A 20,287-nucleotide genomic window follows, 5' to 3' on the forward strand; every position below is an offset into this window, starting at 1 on the left:
TTTAGGAATAAATTCAGGTGGATTGGGAAATACGGAAACACATATAATTCATGAAAAAAACATTCTAAACAAAAAGGGCCAAGAACTGTAGAATATGAGTCTCTGCAGCAGCAGCAGCAGCAGCAAAAATGTATCTGCTGAGCACTGCAAAAAACAATCTCTATCTATCTCTCTATCTCTCTATCTATCTATCTATCTCTATCCAGGGAGCAGCAGACAGTGTCAGCTTGCTTCTATATGTAGCCCTCTTTCCCCCCCCTAAGTGAGATTGGGGTGGGTAGGTGTATCTGACTACTTCTCAGTGTGGTGCAGTAACTGTTTGGCAACCAGGAGAGCTGAGCTTCCGCCATGGGGAACCTGGGGTATGTACTTACACTCGGTGCAGCGCCTCCACTGATGAGGGATCCCAACGGGGTGGAAGTGTGCCCTCACCAGAACAACCATACAGTAAATACACACTGTGTGAATAAACAGTATTTACTGAGCATGACTTGTAACTTCACTCTCTTTGCATAACATCAAACAATATATGAATAACAGTGCATCACTCTGAATGCATACCATCCCCTCCCCCACATGTCCATCATCACATTCCCCTCAGTCTCTTGAGTGTCCACAACAGTAAAGAAAGTGTGTGTGAGGGATAGCGCTTCCTGTGTTGGGGCCCGGTGGTGCACTTAATGTATACTACCTCCCTGACCAGTCCTGGTCAGGAAAATCCTTGGACGCAGCAACACCGCACAGTGATCCCACGGCGTGCTGCGCTGCTCTCTGCAGGAATGGATGCACACGTTGACTCCACAGGGAAAAGAATCTCCAGCCGGAATGAACCTTGAACACAGTCTCTGATACACGCTGTACTGACAGTCAGGTACTGTCAGACAGAAATCCTCTTGCTCTCTAAATATGGTGAAAGAGTCCCTGTCCTAAGGCCGACCCTATACCATACAGCTTCCTCTGGTGTCATAGGGGACTAACTGGGCCCTGGGGTATGCCTCTACCCTAGTCCCTGCACGCAGAAGAACTCTCCCTGTAGCTTCTGTCTGATCCCAGACTCTCGGCAGCTCACCACATGCAACTGCCACTGGTGATATAACACACACTGAACAACTAGAAAGCAACCCCCCTTCTTCCTATGAGGGGCCTCTCACTGACACAGCCAAATAACTGCTGTGGCTGCACTACAAAGCTACTCTGTATATTCTAGTCATAGCACACACCACGGCAGCTGTGCCACTGACTAGACTTACACACACCTAAGGGCAGGGTCCCTATCTAAGGGGCCTTCCCTAAGAACTTACCCACAAGCCTAGTGGGGAGTGGGACCTACCTGGGACCTGTTGGTAACCTGGCCTAGTGTAAGAGCCTTGCTCCTTACACACTTCCTCCCCCTTCCTGCTCCCAGCTCCAACTGACAACGTGGTCCCCGCAACATTGTATCCTTCCTCCACAGGAGAAGCTGCAAAACCCTATTTGCTGGCTGGCTGCATGTGATGTGGGTGAAAGGGCAGTCCCCAGAGGCTGCTGGGAATTGTAGTCCACTCAGGACCACTGTAGCATTGGGACCGCATGCGCTATCTTTACTGTGCACTCGCGATCCTGTAATGGCTACCGCGGTGGTAAGGGGGCTAGGGGGAAGCCTGCTACACTCTCCCCCTGGTTAAAAATCCAAAGTCCCCGCTTGGGGAACGACGTCACTCAGCATACGTTTATACAATAAAAATGCAGAGCATGATATGTACAACTTATCACACTTGACTCTAAACAATAGGGTACAGTTCAGTTCACATAAAATAAACGAGGCCAGCTGAGTGTTAGCTGCTTGCTGAGACCAATTGTGGGGTGCCCCTAACTGATAATGTGGGGGTACCTCACTTTGACTTTTGTGAGCCTCCGCCTGGGTAATCTCTTGGAAATCATGCTCTGGGGTAACAGTCATTGGTTCCGAACTACTTCCTCCCCCTGGTGGAAGGAATAGCACAGTGTCTCTTGGCCAGACCTTTACCTGGCCATCTGCAGCATGGATGCGGTAGGCAGGAGGTCTTGACCCTTTCCTCGGTCCACCACATGGCGAATGAAACACTCCATGTCGCGCTTAGCAAAGGCAAATTTCACTGGATCACTAACAACACAGTCCTTGTCCCTAAGTACCTGGGAGGCTTCCACTGGGAAGCGAGCAATTAGCAATGTCTCTGTACTCAAAGTCTCTGTACCATCCTGCAGGGGGTAAAGGGTTGATACCTTACCACTGCAGTGATTCATGGTGGCCAACAGGTCCTCGGGGACGCTGTCAGTTCCCACCTCGGCTGTCTTGGGACCTGTCCCCGGCACTTCTGGGGCAGTCCACTCACTGTCTTTAAACTCGGGAGCGTTGGATCCCAGTCCTGGGGCCATTTGGGTTGGAGCGCACGGGCTCACACTCAGTTCAGTCACAGTAATACTTATAGCAGCACTGGACATCATGATGGGGCTGTCTTTCCTCTTCACCTGGACGATAGGCGGTGGGTACTGGTCCACTCGCACCACTGGACAGCGGTCTTCAAAGGAGGACACCTCCGTCAGGACGCGATGCCGAGTGGAGCCAATCGCCCGGGTGGCCAGACTTAAGGAGCTACTGTGCTCCGCGGTCACCTGGAACCTCACACCCGACACCCCTGGGGCAGTCAACTCACCCTTGTCGTCGTTAGGTACTGATCCCAAGCCTAGGACCGATGGTACCATCGTAGTAGGCCGGACTGGCAGTGGTAAGGCACACGGCCCCACAGCAGGCGAGCAAACGGCTCTTTGTCCTCAGCTTCACTTGTCATCTGTGGTTCCGGCATTTGAACCGAATCTGGAACCGCGGTTAGGGCGCATGGGCCCTCCGTAGTTGAGGTAGGTTGGTTAGCCGCATCTTCCTCTGCGGGTTCCGTAGCACACAGCAGCACTGGTTTTAGGAACTGTGCCTCGCAGCAGGCACACTTGGGTCCCCAGCTCAATTCGCCATCTGGAAAATCACACTTGGGGCATAGGCACCTGACGTACCTTTTACCTTCCACTTTCACTACCTGAACCCCTCGTGGTCGCTGATAGGGATCAAAGTTCATACCACCAGAGAGATTAAGGTCTTTCTGTAAGCACGGGCACAAAAGAAATGTTACATACAGTCCCTCTGCTGGCCAAACACCATACAACTGCGGATGTGGTTCGCTGCATCCTGTACTGCCCTTAGTGGAGACAGCAGTTACTGATTGAGACTCACTGTGCTGGCTCCCCCTGGTGGACTCCAGAAGAGCACCTTCTTTCAAGGAGTGGTTCTGACTCTGCGCTGAGCCACTCACAGCGCAGGGGCGGGGCTCTGTTTTTCGCATCAGACCCGGACAATATTCTGCAACAATTTCTTGTACAGTCCTGGTGCTCGCCCGACTTGGAGGGAGCCGCCATCTTAGGTGTGACTCACTGCTTGAGAGAGCCTCCTTTTTAATCACAGTCTCATCAATTACACTATGACTCTCTGCATAGATAGGGGGGTAGCCTTCTGGTTTTCCTGACATTTCAGGGTAGATAACAGGACACCATACTTTAGTGAGGGTTCCATGGAGCAATATTTTGGATGGGCCTCCTTCTCTTATTAAAGCTTGTTCGGCCCTCACCAACACTGAGCACCACACTCCATCTGCATCTAGGCAGCAGCCTAAGACTTTTGCACCCCATAAGCCTGGGTACTGACACAATATTAAGCAAATATCACAGGAGGGAGTGTCAGCAGGAACTCGTCCTATAGCAAGGGTTTGCGAGGGCGGGACTTGCCCCTTTAATGCCCATTCGTACACTTCTTGGCAGGATGGCAATGATAATGAGAACAACATAATTTATACTGAATTCGGGCACCCCTGTTCTGGATCTCAGCAGCGCCTCCAAATGTAGCCCTCTTTCCCCCCCCTAAGTGAGATTGGGGTGGGTAGGTGTATCTGACTACTTCTCAGTGTGGTGCGGTACCTGTTTGGCAACCAAGAGAGCTGAGCTTCCGCCATGGGGAACCTGGGGTATGTACTTACACTCGGTGCAGCGCCTCCACTGATGAGGGATCCCAACGGGGGGGGAGTGTGCCCTCACCAGAACAACCATACAGTAAATACACACCGTGGGAAAAAATGTATTTACTGAGCATGACTTGTAACTTCAATAACACTCTCTTTGCATAACATCAAAAAAATATATGAATAACAGTGCATCACTCTGAATGTATACCATCCGCTCACCCACATGTCCATCATCACATTCCCCTCAGTCTCTTGAGTGTCCACAACAGTAAAGAAAGTGTGTGTGAGGGATAGCGCTTCCCTGTGTTGGGGCCCGTTGGTGCACTTAATGTATACTACCTCCCTGACCAGTCCTGGAAAATCCTTGGACTCAGCAACACCGCACAGTGATCCCACGGCGTGCTGCGCTGCTCTCTGCAGGAATGGATGCACACGCTGACTCCACAGGGAAAAGAATCTCCAGCCGGAATGAACCTTGAACACAATCTCCTCCTCTTGCTCTCTAAATATGGTGAAGGAGTCCCTCTCCTAAGGCCGACCCTATACCATACAGCTTCCTCTGGTGTCATAGGGGACTAACTGGGCCCTGGGGTATACCTCTACCCTAGTCCCTGCACGCAGAAGAACTCTCCCTGTAGCTTCTGTCTGATCCCAGACTCTGGCAGCTCACCACATGCAACTGCCACTGGTGATATAACACACACTGAACAACTAGAAAGCAACCCCCCTTCTTCCTATGAGGGGCCTCTCACTGACACAGCCAAATAACTGCTGTGGCTGCACTACAAAGCCACTCTGTATATTCTAGTCAGAGCACACACCACGGCAGCTGTGCCACTGACTAGACTTACACACACCTAAGGGCAGGGTCCCTATCTAAGGGGCCTTCCCTAAGAACTTACCCACTAACCTAGTGGGGAGTGGGACCTACCTGGGACCTGGGGGTAACCTGGCCTAGTGTAAGAGCCTTGCTCCTTACACACTTCCTCCCCCTTCCTGCTCCCAGCTCCAACTGACAACCTGGTCCCCGCAACATTGTATCCTTCCTTCACAGGAGAAGCTGCAAAACCCTATTTGCTGTCTGGCTGCACGTGATGTGGGTGAAAGGGCAATCCCCAGAGGCTGCTGGGAATTGTAGTCCACTCAGGACCTCTGTAGCATTGGGACCGCGTGCGCGATCTTTACTGCACACGCGCGATCCTGTAATGGCTACCGCGGTGGTAAGGGAGCTATGGGGAAGCCTGCTACACATATTTATGCAAATGCCAGGTAAGCAGCCATGCTGGTAAGGGGCAAAGTGACAAGTGTGCCAGCAGGACAGGGCACCTCTCCAGCAGCAGCAGCAGCAGCAGCAGCAGCAGCAGCAGGTGTCAGTGGAGGTCAGAAAAAGAGAGTGCCAGCAGGTAGGGGAGATGAAGAAAGCCACCGCAGAAATATGGTGTCCCCCTGTCTGTCTGTCTGTCTGTCGGTCTCTCCGCCAGCTGAAATGACAGAGCTGAGCGGTGTTCAAAGTGATTGCTTCTTCCTTTTAAAACCACGAAGAAGTACCTTGCGGCGAAGCTTGGCTTCTCTGGGTGCTTGTTGGATGGGTGGGGGAGGGGCTTTGCTTCTAGGGAGGGGATATCTTGGATCTATGTTGTTTGACAAATATTCGCTGCTGCTGCAGCTGCTGCTGCTGCTGCTGCTGCTGCTGCTGCTGCACAAATGTTTGCATGGAATGGCCTAAGCTGATCCTTGCTGCAGGTTCTGGTTCAGATACTGGGCCTCAGCTACTGTGGTGGTTGCCGCTGCTGGCTGCTGCCGCTGCACCAATGACCAGGCTGCTCTCTCCACAAGGGTGACACTTGTCCTGGGACAGGGCTAGTTGCCCCCCCAGCACCATTGCAACTCATACTTACCTGGCAGGGGAGTACATTATGCAGCCATGATCCTGCGGGGGGCGCTGCTGGAGCAGGCATAGCCTTGTGCTTGAGGAGCGGAGCCTAGAAGTATCGTGTTTGGGTGAAAGACCTTTTTTTTTGAGAAGCAGAATGGATAATCGTGGAAGTTTCGTTCAAAACACCATCAGATTCAGATTGGATAAGGCTCCCAATTTTCTGGGGATGGAGGAGTTCTACAGGCCGATATTGGAAGACACACTGAAGATTGAACGTAGAGATATTTATTGCATCCAGGAATTTCCGAAACAGCAATTTTATGATGTGGCCTTTGAAGCAGGTAACCAATGTATGGGTGTGATGGAAAGAGCAAAGAGGGAAAAGGATGTGGACTGTATGCGAGGTGTAGAGCTGGTACCCTTGTTTGCATTAGGAGAAGTTGCTATAATTGTGCACACGTACAACCCTTTTACACCAGAGGAAGATATTATGGTGTTCCTGTCACGGTACTGTGAGATTGTCAAGAAAGGACAGAGACTGAAAAACAGGATTGGCATTTATAATGGAAAGACCAGATATATGTGCAAGCTGAGGATGTCCCCAACGGGATTGGGGGGAGTCTCGCACCCCCCGGGGACCTTTAACATTGGAGGAAACCGGGGGTACTTGTACTACCGGGGCCAGCCGCTATATTGCAGGAGGTGCATGGAGTTTGGGCACACGCAGGAGGGCTGTGCTAAGCAAGATGTAGAAATTTGCCGCAAATGCAGGAAGGAGGGACACCACGCTGCACAGTGCCGGGAGCCAGCTACATGTGACTTGTGTCATGAAACAGGGCACATGGCGAGATTTTGTACAAAAAAAAAGTCGTATGCAGAGAGTGTGAGGAGAAGGGAGACTGCAGAGCGCCCAGAGGGATGGGTTAATGAGGAGAGTGAGTATGATAAGCGGCATGGAGTTGAAAGCAGTCAGACGACGCCCGTGGAACCAGCTGCTGGGGCTCCCATTGATGAGGCCTTAACGAGGGGTAACGCAGCAGCTGAGCAGGAGCTGCCAGATTCAGACTCAGAGCTGTTTGAGTGTATGGAGGAAACGCCCGTGGTTCCAGCTGAGAATGTTCTCCAGAACGAGGGCCAGGCAAGGGGGGAAGCAACAGGGGAGGAGGCGGAGCCGGACACAGGAGAGGGGGAGGAGCCTGACCTGATGCAAGGAGAAGGTAAGGGAACCCCAGGACTGCAGATCATTGTTTCTGAGGTGGACAGCCTTAATCAGCAAATTACGGAAGAGCGTATGGAGTCAACGGAAGGAGGGGAACGTCCGCCAAAGAGGAAGATGGAGGGAGAATCTTTTGCCCCTTCAAAGACAAAATGCCTGGGAGGAGAAGAGGAAGAGAAGACCAGTGTGATTTTTGATTCAGGGGAGGGGGTGGGGGGTGGTGGATTGGATGCTAGCCCCTTGCGCTCCCCGGCATATCCTTTGACGGGCGTGCCGGATGGGCAGGGGTCACCAGGAGGACAGAGCCTTCCCTATGCGGATAATGCTGCGGCAGAGAATATGGGGGGTGGATTTCAGTCTCAAGGGCCCCCCACGGAGGAAGGTGCTGGACAGAGCTAAGTATAATTTTTATAATTGTTACCTGGGATTGTGCCTTTTTCATGTTACGCTAGTATAAGAAGAAATGACTTTGACGCTGGCGTCGTTAAATGTACGAAGCTTAAAGAAGCGTACAAGAAGAGTGAGAATATTTGACTTACTGGCAAAAGAACGATGTGATATTTTTTGTTTACAAGAATGTACGATCACTGAACCCCCAAAAGAAGAAGAGTGGATGTGGGGGGAATCTGCGTGGTCATGCTGCCTAGAGAGCAGAAACAGTGGGATTGGGATATTATTTAAGGGGAAAGAGTTCAAAATATGCAAATGTGAGGTAATTGAACCGGGAAGGTTATTTTTTGTTTTGGTGAAATGGAAGGGGGAATGTTTCAGAATATTTAATATATATGCAGCTCCAAAGGAAAATCAAAGAAGGTTGCTGTTTGAGAAACTGAGGTTGTTTTTACCAGGAAGAATGAAAACTTTTGTGTTAGGAGACTTTAATTGTATAATTAGGGAGGGGGATAGGGTGGGGGGTGCAGACAGGAGTAAGCCTGACAGTTCTGGGGTACTGTTGAAAACAATTATGGGTGATTTTTCTTTTAGGGATACTTTGCAGGTTTGGGGGAAAGAAAAAAGGGAATTCACTTGGTTTTGTGAGAGTGGAGGGGTAAAGTCTAGAATTGATCATATTTTTATTTCTGAAGGGTTGAAGGTGGAGAGCTGGAAGGGGTTAAGAGTACTTTTCTCTGACCATGCATGTGTTGTATGTAAAATAGAAGTAGAGGGAGTGGAAAAGTATGGAAGGGGTTACTGGAAACTTAATGTTTCTCTATTAGAAAAACCTGGGATCAAGGATCAGTATGGGAAATTGTATGTTTATTTAAAGAGGAGCATGGGGGAATACAAGGGAATACTGGAATGGTGGGAGTGGGTAAAAATTGAAAAAAAAAAATTTTCATTAGGAAAGGTAAGGAGTTGGCAAGGAAACAGGAGGAAGATTACAGGAGGGTGATCCTGAGAAAACAGTTTCTCCTCAGGTTAAAAGAGATGGGAAAGGATGTGGAGGGAGATCTTAAGAGGGTTAGGGTGGAGTCTGAGGAATTACTGGAAAAAAGAGGTAGAAGGATAATTCATGCTGCAAGAGTGGAAGCGGTTGAAAAGAATGAAAAATGTACTTCCTTTTTCTTTAAAAAAGCATTTACAGGGAAGTTAAGTCCAATTCCTGTGTTGAATGAAGAGGGGGCAGAGGTAAAGGAAACGGAAAAAGTTCTGAAAGTTTGTGAGAAGTTTTATTCCAAATTATATGAGGAAAAAGAGCGTGATATGTCCTTAGAAAAAGAGCTAGTTGAAAAAATTGAGAAAAAACTAAATAAAGATGATCAGGTTTTCTTGGTGAGAGATCTAAACAGTGAAGAATTAAATGAGGTGATAAGGAATGGAAGGAAAGGGAAATCACCTGGTAAGGATGGGTTACCACATGAATTTTACTCCTATATGTGGGACATAATTGGAGAAGAGTTTTTTAAGTTATGCAACACAATTTTTAAGTTAAGAGAAACGCCGGAATCCTTTAAAGAAGGTATAATTGCATTAATATTAAAAAAAAGGGGGACAAAAGAGATCTTAAAAACTGGCGTCCTATAACTCTGCTGAATTCAGATTATAAAATGGTGGCAAAAGTGATAATGCAAAGACTGAAGCCTTTCTTATGCAAATTGGTGGAAGAGGAGCAGGTGTGTGGTGTACCAGGGAGACAGATGGTAGGGAATCTAATTCTCCTGAGGGATTTAATTTGGTATTGTTTGGAACGGAAACAACCACTAGTTATTGCAAATATTGATTTTGAGAAAGCTTATGACCTTTTGTCTCATGCCTTTTTGTTTAAAGTCCTGGGAAAGTTAGGAATACCAATGGAAATCGTTAGATGGATAGGTAGTTTATATAAAGGTACAGTAGCGACAAAGTTTATTCGAGCAAATGCCGCTCGGCAGGATGCGTGGCGGCAGCGTGGAGAAGCGTTGAGAAGCGGCTCATTCGCGTGACGTCGGTGACGTCACAGTCAAGCGAGCGCCCGGCTTCCCCGGCTTCCCCGGCTCCCCTGAAGGTTTGAAGTGAGGTAAGCGGGGGAGCGGGGAAGCAGAGGGGCACAGCAGGCGCAGCTAGGGGGTCGGGAAGATGTTTAAATTGCGTGCGGATTGGAGGGGGGGGGAACGGAGGGGACGCGGCTGGATGCGGCTGATGTGCTGACTTTCCTCAGCACCAGCCGGAGTAAATCCCGGTGAACCGGCGGCATTTGCTCGAATAAACTCTGTCGATACTGTATTAATAGTAGAGTTTTAGTAAATGGCTGTTTTACTGGAAAAATTTGGGTGAAATCAGGGGTAAGGCAGGGGTGTCCTCTGTCCCCGTTGGCGTTTATTTGCGCTATAGAGCCTTTGTTGCAAACTATCAGAGCGGACAAGGTGGTGAGAGGGGTTGAAATCCCAGGGAGTGGGGGAAGGAGCATCAAAGTTCTAGGTTACATGGACGACTTAACCCTGGTGTGTACTACACAGGCGGCTCTTCATAGAGCGCAGTTACATATTGATACCTATTGTCACGCTTCAGGGCTGAGAGTGAATTGGGGGAAAAGTGCTTGTAAGGCCTTTGGGGATTGGCATGATTTAGGAAAGTGTGGGATCCCTGTGGAAGGGGAACAGCTAATACTGTTAGGGGTTTATTTCGATGAGGATTTTACAGGGGAGTCAAATTGGGTAAAGGTAGGGGAAAGAATAGGAAAAAAATCAATTTTTGGACCCTAAGGAAGCTTTCTATGGAAGGGAAGATATTGGTGACAAAAGCGGTGTTGGTACCAATTTTACTTCACATAGGGCTGGTGTTTCCCCCCGCGGCAAAATGGATTAGAAAAATTACTCAGTTTTTGTTCATGTTCCTGTGGGGGTCAAAAAATGAGAGATTAAATAGAGAAATTGTATGGAAGGAAAAAGGGAAAGGTGGAAAAGGGGCCCCCAGGATAGAAGTTATCCTGGCAGCAAAATATGCCCAGCTCTGTATAAAGAGAATTCAGAGTGAGGATACAAAGGCGGCCTGTTTAGCAAGGTATGCGGCAGGGGGTATGTTAAGGAGGCTGGGACTGTTCAGGACAGATTTGAGGAGGCCACTCTGTTTTGTGACCCCAGATAATTATAGGGTCATCGAACATTTCATAAGAGGTTTTAATTTAAGGGATGTAGAAAAGTCCTTATGGGAAGATCACAGGAAAATAAGGGCTGTGATTCTGGAGAGAGACAGTTATGAATGCTGCGGAAATCTGAATATTTCACAATTAAAACTGATGTGGAAGAACATAGATTTCAAGGGTTTATCTAATATTAACAAAGATATTGCTTGGATGGCTGTGCACAAGTGTCTGCCAGTCCGAGTCTTCCAAAAGAGACGACGTATGACAGTGTCGGATAGGTGTCCAAGGGAAGGCTGTGGTGGAGTAGAAGACATAGTACATTTATTTTGGAATTGTTTTTTTGTGAGGGCTGTGTGGAAAAACCTAGCGAAGCTAATTAGAGAACTAGGAGGAATCCATATATTGGAGTTTAATATGATGCTTTATGGGTTAAGTGAGTTAAAAGGGGAAAAAGGTTGGGTATTATGGAAAATAATAAATTGTGTAAAAGAGGTTGTGTGGATGGTGAGAAGTATGATGATATTCAATAATGAAACGTTAGATGTGAAAGCATGTACTAGGATTATTTTAAGTAAAATGTATACGTACTACTTGTTGGATCAGAAAAGGTTGGGGAAAATGGAAAGTGATGCATTGTGGAAAGTGAATAGCTGGAATAAGATGGTTGTGTGTTAGAAGAGTCAACTAGAGAGAAGGAGGAGGAGGGGTATGTAACTTGTGTGAAGTTGAAGAAGTTTTTGCCAGATCATAAGAAAAAAGGGGATTGTACATCGTGAGATAATGTGATTTACTTTTGGGAATGATATTTGAGGAGGTTAAAAATGGTTAAATTTACCGGTTATGAGTTGTGTGAGTGGGAATGGAAGTGAGCAAAAGCGTTTGCTTTTACGGAAAAAAAAATGTTACGCTAGTATAAGAAGAAATGACTTTGACGCTGGCGTCGTTAAATGTACGAAGCTTAAAGAAGCGTACAAGAAGAGTGAGAATATTTGACTTACTGGCAAAAGAAAGATGTGATATTTTTTGTTTACAAGAATGTACGATCACTGAACCCCCAAAAGAAGAAGAGTGGGTGTGGGGGGAATCTGCGTGGTCATGCTGCCTAGAGAGCAGAAACAGTGGGATTGGGATATTTTTTAAGGGAAAAGAGTTCAAAATATGCAAATGTGAGGTAATTGAACCGGGAAGGTTATTTTTTGTTTTGGTGAAGTGGAAGGGGGAATGTTTCAGAATATTTAAAATATATGCAGCTCCAAAGGAAAATCAAAGGAGGTTGCTGTTTGAGAAACTTAGGTTGTTTTTACCAGGAAGAATGAAAACTTTTGTGTTAGGAGACTTTAATTGTATAATTAGGGAGGGGGATAGGGTGGGGGTGCAGACAGGAGTAAGCCTGACAATTCTGGGGTACTGTTGAAAACAATTATGGGTGATTTTTCTTTTAAGGATACTTTTCAGGTGTGGGGGAAAGAAAAAAGGGAATTCACTTGGTTTTGTGAGAGTGGGGGGGTAAAGTCTAGAATTGACCATATTTTTATTTCTGAAGGGTTGAAGGTGGAGAGCTGGAAGGGGTTAAGAGTACTTTTCTCTGACCATGCATGTGTTGTATGTAAAATAGAAGTAGAGGGAGTGGAAAAGTATGGAAGGGGTTACTGGAAACTTAATGTTTCACTATTAGAAAAACCTGGGATCAAGTTTCAGTATGGGAAATTGTATGTTTATTTAAAGAGGAGAATGGGGGAATACAAGGGAATACTGGAATGGTGGGAGTGGGTAAAAATTGAAACAAAAAAGTTTTTCATTAGGAAAGGTAAGGAGTTGGCAAAAGAACAGGAGGAAGATTACAGGAGGGTGATCCTGAGAAAACAGTTTCTCCTCAGGTTAAAAGAGATGGGAAAGGATGTGGAGGGAGATCTTAAGAGGGTTAGGGTGGAGTCTGAGGAATTACTGGAAAAAAGAGGTAGAAGGATAATTCATGCTGCAAGAGTGGAAGCGGTTGAAAAGAATGAAAAATGTACTTCCTTTTTCTTTAAAAAAGCATTTACAGGGAAGTTAAGTCCAATTCCTGTGTTGAATGAAGAGGGGGCAGAGGTAAAGGAGACGGAAAAAGTTCTGAAAGTTTGTGAGAATTTTTATTCCAAATTATATGAGGAAAAGGAGCGTGATATGTCCTTAGAAAAAGATTTAGTTGAAAAAATTGAGAAAAAGCTAAGTAAAGATGATCAGGTTTTCTTGGTGAGAGATTTAAACAGTGAAGAATTAAATGAGGTAATAAGGAATGGAAGGAAAGGGAAATCACCTGGCAAGGATGGGTTACCACATGAATTTTACTCCTATATGTGGGAAATAATTAGAGAAGAGGTATTTAAGTTATGCAACACAATTTTTAAGTTAAGAGAAACGCCGGAATCCTTTAAAGAAGGTATAATTGCATTAATATTCAAAAAAAAAGGGGGACAAAAAAGACCTTAAAAATTGGCGTCCCATAACCCTGTTGAATTCAGATTATAAAATTGTGGCAAAAGTGATAATGCAAAGACTGAAGCCTTTCTTATGTAAATTGGTGGAAGAGGAGCAGGTGTGTGGTGTACCAGGGAGACAGATGGTAGGGAATCTAATTCTCCTGAGGGATTTAATTTGGTATTGTTTGGAGCGGAAACAACCACTAGTTATTGCAAATATTGATTTTGAGAAGGCTTATGATCTTTTGTCTCATGCCTTTTTGTTTAAAGTTCTGGGAAAGTTAGGAATACCAATGGAAATCGTTAGATGGATAGGAAGTTTATATAAAGGTATTAACAGTAGAGTTTTAGTAAACGGCTGCTTTACTGAGAAAATTTGGGTGAAATCAGGGGTAAGGCAGGGGTGTCCTCTGTCCCCGTTGGCGTTTATTTGCGCTATAGAGCCTTTGCTGCAAATTATCAGAGCGGACAAGGTGGTGAGAGGGGTTGAAATCCCAGGGAGTGGGGGAAGAAACGTCAAAGTCCTAGGTTACATGGACGACCTAACCCTGGTGTGTACTACACAGGCGGCTCTTCATAGAGCGCAGTTACATATTGATACCTTTTGTCACGCTTCAGGGCTGAGAGTGAATTGGGGGAAAAGTGCTTGTAAGGCCTTTGGGGATTGGCATGATTTAGGAAAGTGTGGGATCCCTGTGGAAGGGGAACAGCTAAGACTGTTAGGGGTTTATTTCGATGAGGATTTGACAGGGGAGGTAAATTGGGTAAAGGTAGGGGAAAGAATAGAAAAAAAAATCAATTTTTGGATTCTAAGGAAGCTTTCAATGGAAGGGAAGATTTTGGTGACAAAAGTGGTGTTGGTACCAATTTTGCTGCATATAGGGCTGGTGTTTCCCCCCGCGGCAAAATGGATTAGAAAAATTACTCAGTTTTTGTTCAGTTTTCTGTGGGGTCAACAAATGAGAGATTAAATAGAGAAATTGTATGGAAGGAAAAAGGGAAAGGTGGAAAAGGGGCCCCCAGGATAGAAGTTATCCTGGGAGCAAAATATGCCCAGCTCTGTATAAAGAGAATTCAGAGTGAGGATACAAAGGCGGCCTGTTTAGCAAGGTATGCGGCAGGGGGTATGTTAAGGAGGCTGGGGCTGTTCAGGACAGATTTGAGGAGGCCACTCTGTTTTGTGACCCCAGATAATTATGGGGTCATTGAACATTTCATAAGAGGTTTTAATTTAAGGGATGTAGAAAAGTCCTTATGGGAAGATCACAGGAAAATAAGGGCTGTGATTCTGGAGAGAGACAGTTATGAATGCTGCGGAAATCTGAATATGTCACAACTAAAACTGATGTGGAAGAACATAGATTTCAAGGGTCTATCTAATATTCACAAAGATATTGCTTGGATGGCTGTGCACAAGTGTCTGCCAGTCCGAGTTTTCCAAAAGAGACGACGTATGACAGTGTCGGATAGGTGTCCAAGGGAAGGCTGTGGGGGCGTAGAAGACATAGTACATTTATTTTGGAACTGTTCTTTTGTGAGGGCTGTGTGGAAAAACCTAGCGAAGCTAATTAGAGAACTAGGAGGAATCCATATATTGGAGTTTAATATGATGCTTTATGGGTTAAGTGAGTTAAAAGGGGAAAAAGGTTGGTATTATGGAAAATAATAAATTGTGTAAAAGAGGTTGTGTGGATGGTGAGAAGTATGATGATATTCAATAATGAAACGTTAGATGAGAAAGCATGTACTAGGATTATTTTAAGTAAAATGTATACGTACTACTTGTTGGATCAGAAAAGGTTGGGGAGAGTGGAAAGTGATGCATTGTGGAAAGTGAATAGCTGGAATAAGATGGTTGTGTGTTAGAAGAGTCAACTAGAGAGGAGGAGGAGGAGGGGTTTGTACCTTGTGTGAAGTTGAAGAAGTTTTTGTCAGATCGTAAGGAAAAAGGGGATTGTACATCGTGAGATAATGTGATTTACTTTTGGGAATGATATTTGAGGAGGTTAAAAATGGTTGAATTTACCGGTTATGAGTTGTGTGAGTGGGAATGGAAGTGAGCGAATGCGTTTGCTTTTACGGAAAGGGAAAGAGCGTATTTATGAGGAAGAGTTTGTCTTTTTGTGAGAAGTACAGTAGTACAGTCTGGGTCCCTTTACGTGGAGTTACCGGAGAGAAGAGGTGGGCCGGTGCTCCCCTCCACGGCGGGTGCCGTGGGGAAAAGCATACGGGAATGTATGGGAGGGAGGGATGGCTGGGAAGGAAGAATGGCGACAGAATGGGATGAAAGAGTGTGTAATTGTGATTTTGAACAGTAATTTTCTGTGGGGAAAGAAAGGAGGAAGAAAATGTAAATATAGAATGTTTTTGTGGTTTGCTAATGTCATATGGCTGTTAATATGGTGTGTTTTTTTTTGGTTGCCAAAAAGTCTGTAAATTTAAAAAATGTGTTGAATAAAAAAGTTAAAAAAAAAAAAAAAAAAAAAGCCACGATCCTGCAGGTGGCTCTCCCAGGTCGAGGCTTGCTCATTGCACTTGGAGCTAGCTGACCTCTGCGATTTCCCCACATGCGGGAAACTCGACTGCACAATTTCTGGTAGTGGGGGACTGCGTGCGCGCTCTCCCCTGTTTTTCGACTGTTAGAAAAAACAGAAACAAAAATCAACAACAACAACAACCACCCACAGCACAGGTGTTTGTTCAGACAAGCTGCTATTGCCACTGCTTGGGCTTTGAACCTGGTCAATGTTAGACTTATGGCACTTCAGATATGGAGGATTTTTGGGGGGCAAATAAAAGGTTAAAAAAAAAACAGTATCAGAGATATGCAAGTTGTGATACATCTCAAAAGAATCTGTGCACCATGTAACTCCCCCACCTCCTCCTATTGACTCTCCCCAAGGTGCATGCTGGGGCAGAGACACACAATGTGATACATCTCCTTATAATCTGTGCACCATGTAACTCCCCCCAACTCCTCCTACTGACTCTCCCCAAGGTGCATGCTGGGACAGAGACGCAGAATGTGATACATCTCCTTATAATCTGTGCACCATGTAACTCCCCCCAACTCCTCCTACTGACTCTCCCCAAGGTGCAAGCTGGGACAGATGCAGAATGTGATACATCTCATTATAATCTGTGCACCATGTAACTCCCCCCAACTCCTCCTACTGACTCTCCCCAAGGTGCATGCTGGGACAGAGACGCAGAATGTGATACATCTCCTTATAATCTGTGCACCATGTAACTCCCCCCAACTCCTCCTACTGACTCTCCCCAAGGTGCAAGCTGGGACAGATGCAGAATGTGATACATCTCCTTATAATCTGTGCACCATGTAACTCCCCCCAACTCCTCCTACTGACTCTCCCCAAGGTGCAAGCTGGGACAGATACAGAATGTGATACATCTCATTATAATCTGTGCACCATGTAACTCCCCCCCAACTCCTCCTACTGACTCTCCCCAATGTACAAGCTGAGGAAGATGGGGCACAATTTGGAGCAAAAGGCTTAGATACAGTAAATACAGTAAGTGCAGGGTTTTGCTCCAAAATTGCCTTGATACATAGACCCCAGAGAGAGAGCTTCAAATGTGTTTAAAAGGGAGAAATACTGAGCCTGGCCTTAGTAGGAACTGACAAATGACTGATTGTATCCGTGCAGGTGGTGTTATTTATTCTGTTTGACATACACAGTAACTTCTCAGCATTTTACATGTGACATACATAAGGGGATGATACTTTATCTTGCCATGAAGTCAATGCATTTGAACCCAGTGATACAGTATGTTGATCCCACTGCTGTCAGTGGCACTGTCCATATGTGTACTTGTGTCACCCAATGTAAGTAAAACAATGTATCACAGCAGCTGTGATTTTTATGACTGCTACTCTAGTTAACCACTTCTCAACCCCTTGAAATTAAATGTCAACGTAACTGATTTCTCTATTATGACATCACGAGACAGTATCATTGAGCCTCCTAGGAGATGCCAGCAGCCGTGTTCTGTAATGACATCATGGAATCGCCTTAGAGACTGAGATAAATACACAAATGTAAACTTGTTTGTGCGTGACTTGAATTAGTTCCCAAAGGAAACCGGTAGTTTCGTGGACATCTCAGAGATAGGAAAAGTGTGGCGCTGTACAGAGAGACTAATTATCTCCACCTTAACTCTGTATCATGGCAGGTAGGAAGCAACATGACCTTTAAATACTGTACCAAAAAAGAAATGGATAATATCTATATTTTTGAATTGTTTACTTGCACAATGTTTAATGGGGTACAGAACAGATAATATGACTCCTATCAATGGATGGGAGAAAGAAGACGGATGGAGGGGGGGGGGCGGTAGACAACACCCAGGGGGGTTAGGTACATGGCCTTGATCGGATAATATTTTTTTTATAAATGTCAAAACTGATTTCTTATAGATACATACACACATTTTTTTTATTGTATTTACTTTTATATCTGGCTTGTAATTCAAAATCTTAAATGATTTGAACAGTAATGTATAGAAAAGAACACATGTACTGTATACATAAATGTCAAAGCGGCAAACGTCTATGGGATCTATGGGATAGTAAAAAAAGACACAGGGACCTTAGTGTATACAGTAGGATTAGTTATGTATAAGGCATGCTTTTTCCTTGCCCTAAGTTTAGGTCAATAACTATTGGACCAATTCTACACCCTGGGGTGTAATGTTCGACTACTTTCAGCCATATCCTTAAATTATTGTCTACAGCAGTGTTTTTCAACCAAGGTTCCTAGGAACCCTAGGTTTCCCCGGGCATCCCTAAAGGGTTCGCTGTAATTTCAGGTCATTTTAAAATTGTACTTAATACAGAAGAATTTACAGTACAATGCATCAGATCTTAGAAGCGCTATTAGAGAGGGTTGGGGTTCCTCACACTTCATCTGATCTCAGACACGCTATTAGATAGGGTTGGGATATATTACAATGCATCTCATCTTAGACTCGCTGTTAGAGAGGGTTGGGGTCCCACAGAATTTCACATTGGGTTCCTTAACCAAAAAAAGGTTGGAAACCACTACTCTACAGTTATACAAAGGCCCCCAAAAAAACAAAGCCACAAAACGAGGGCAGAATCTGCCACTTGATTTACAGATATAGCTGACCTGAGTGCTCCTCCAGATACCTCAATATACCAGACATGTCTCAGAATACCACACCATAATATTACCACAAACTACCACAGTAGGAACAGGCAATTTTTATTTTTTTATTTTTAAAGATCCAGTTCCGAAAGCTATGGTACATCTACAATTGTCATTGTGTTCAGAGGTGGACATGAAAGCAGGTGATGGACTGCACACGTTATATATGTCAGTTGCCACTTGGTGTCGAAAACTACCTAGGAATAGTTTTCTGTCTGTGTTACATCCCAGCACATCATTAATGTGTATATATATATATATATATATATATATATATATATATATATATATATATATATATATATATATATATATATATATATATATATTGTGACAAACGCCCCTCTTTTGTAGTGCTGACGTCTGTCTGGGTTCTTCCCGACACAGTCTTCTAGGGTTAATTATACAACAAACAGGATCATGCAAAGTATTATGCTGCTTAACTCAGGCTTCTGCCTGCTTTATTTTCATCCAAGTAAGGTACTGCCGCTTTAACATGTGAAGGTTAGAGGTACTCAGATACTTTCATTCAGCAGTTCACATATTTCAGTGTTACCATATTTCCCACACTGTTATTTCAAGAAATAAAACCAAAATCATATAAGCAAAATCCTATCCCTTTCAGGGATCTAACTACACATCAGAATCAGTCTCTCTAACAGCTGCTGGCCAACTAAACTGGTTCCCCAGCTTAAAACAATGCTCTCTCATTTAGGGTCACAAGATACAGTACAGTCTTTTAGCAACAGCAGTAACCATTTGTTTTGTCTTATCTGTTCGTGGAGTCCAGGCAAATCCTCTGGTACTGTGATACGTGGAGGGGCCGTCAACCCCGATACTGGATGCAGGGGAGCAGCGACACCCCCAGCCCCCAGGCTCCAAGGAGAGAGAGTGAAATGCAAAACCTCTCTGCTCTAAGTACCTGTGCATGTGATTAGAAGAGCAGGTGAGGGAGAACTAGAGCCATTGTAATCTGTGGTCTGGATTTTCCATCCAGCTGCCTGAGTTAATGGGAAGCTGTGGAACGGATCATTAACTTTTCCTGCACTTTCTGCTCTAAAACGGGGCAGAAAGCTGCCTAACATCTTTGGACTATGTCACATATCCCCCTCCCCAGCTCACACCTACTGGGGTGAGCGGCCATGGACCTCACTGGGGTGAGCGTCCTACCTGAAATACTTGAGCTAACTCCTCAGTACAATATTAAACATTCACATGACACGAATATGAACTTTTTCCACGGCAATTATGGACAATAGGTTTCGTCATAAGAGACTATACTTGGCAAACATATTTTTTTTTCTCTCTATTAGGGAACTATTTTGAAAAATAAATGTCTAGCACACATTCTTACAACCCAGGATCTGCTAAATATATTCACAAAACCAGACAATTTCTATTACCTCCCTGGGTTTTTCTATTCTAGAATATGAACCTCATTATAAATTTACCAACCGAAAAGGGCATTTTTTTTTTTATTTTTTTTTCCATATTGTAAGCAACCAATATTTTTTTCCTTATACTACAGCCTTGTAATCTTAAGGGCCATCAACCCTGTATATTAATTTGTAGTTTAGCTACATTTTCAACACAGAGAACCAATATAACATTGTAATATTGACAAAATGCTTATTTGCATAGTTAAGTGTCCGTGACATAGTCCACACGTGTAATTAAAAAAAAAAAATCGGTCAGTTCCCCCAAACATATTTTTTTTTTTTTTTTGACTTCCAGTCCTTTGACTTTATTTCATAGCCCGCTGCAACCTGCAAATGACTGGACTGTTTCTTTAGCTTCTGATGAGACCCTTGGACCGGATTCTCCTTGGCTCCACAGTGTGGTCCAGATTGGTGAGATATGGAACTATTCAGGCGCCGTGTTAACCTTCGTTGTTTTTTCTTTTCAATCTTTGATTTCCCTTTTGTGGCCATTACCAGGCCTTTGGGTTTTGGAGACCTAGTTG

The 20,287-nt window shown here is 44.9% G+C and overlaps 1 non-coding gene across 1 annotated transcript; it reads left to right on the forward strand.

Moving 5' to 3' along the window:
• The first annotated feature begins 15,603 nt into the window (after positions 1–15,603).
• LOC142483936 (U1 spliceosomal RNA) lies at positions 15,604–15,763 on the forward strand. The gene has a single exon (XR_012797507.1). It is a non-coding gene; the product is annotated as a U1 spliceosomal RNA (small nuclear RNA).
• The last annotated feature ends 4,524 nt before the right edge of the window (positions 15,764–20,287 follow it).

The sequence above is a fragment of the Ascaphus truei genome, unplaced genomic scaffold (genome assembly GCF_040206685.1).
Source record: "Ascaphus truei isolate aAscTru1 unplaced genomic scaffold, aAscTru1.hap1 HAP1_SCAFFOLD_397, whole genome shotgun sequence".
Classification (NCBI taxonomy): domain Eukaryota; kingdom Metazoa; phylum Chordata; class Amphibia; order Anura; family Ascaphidae; genus Ascaphus; species Ascaphus truei.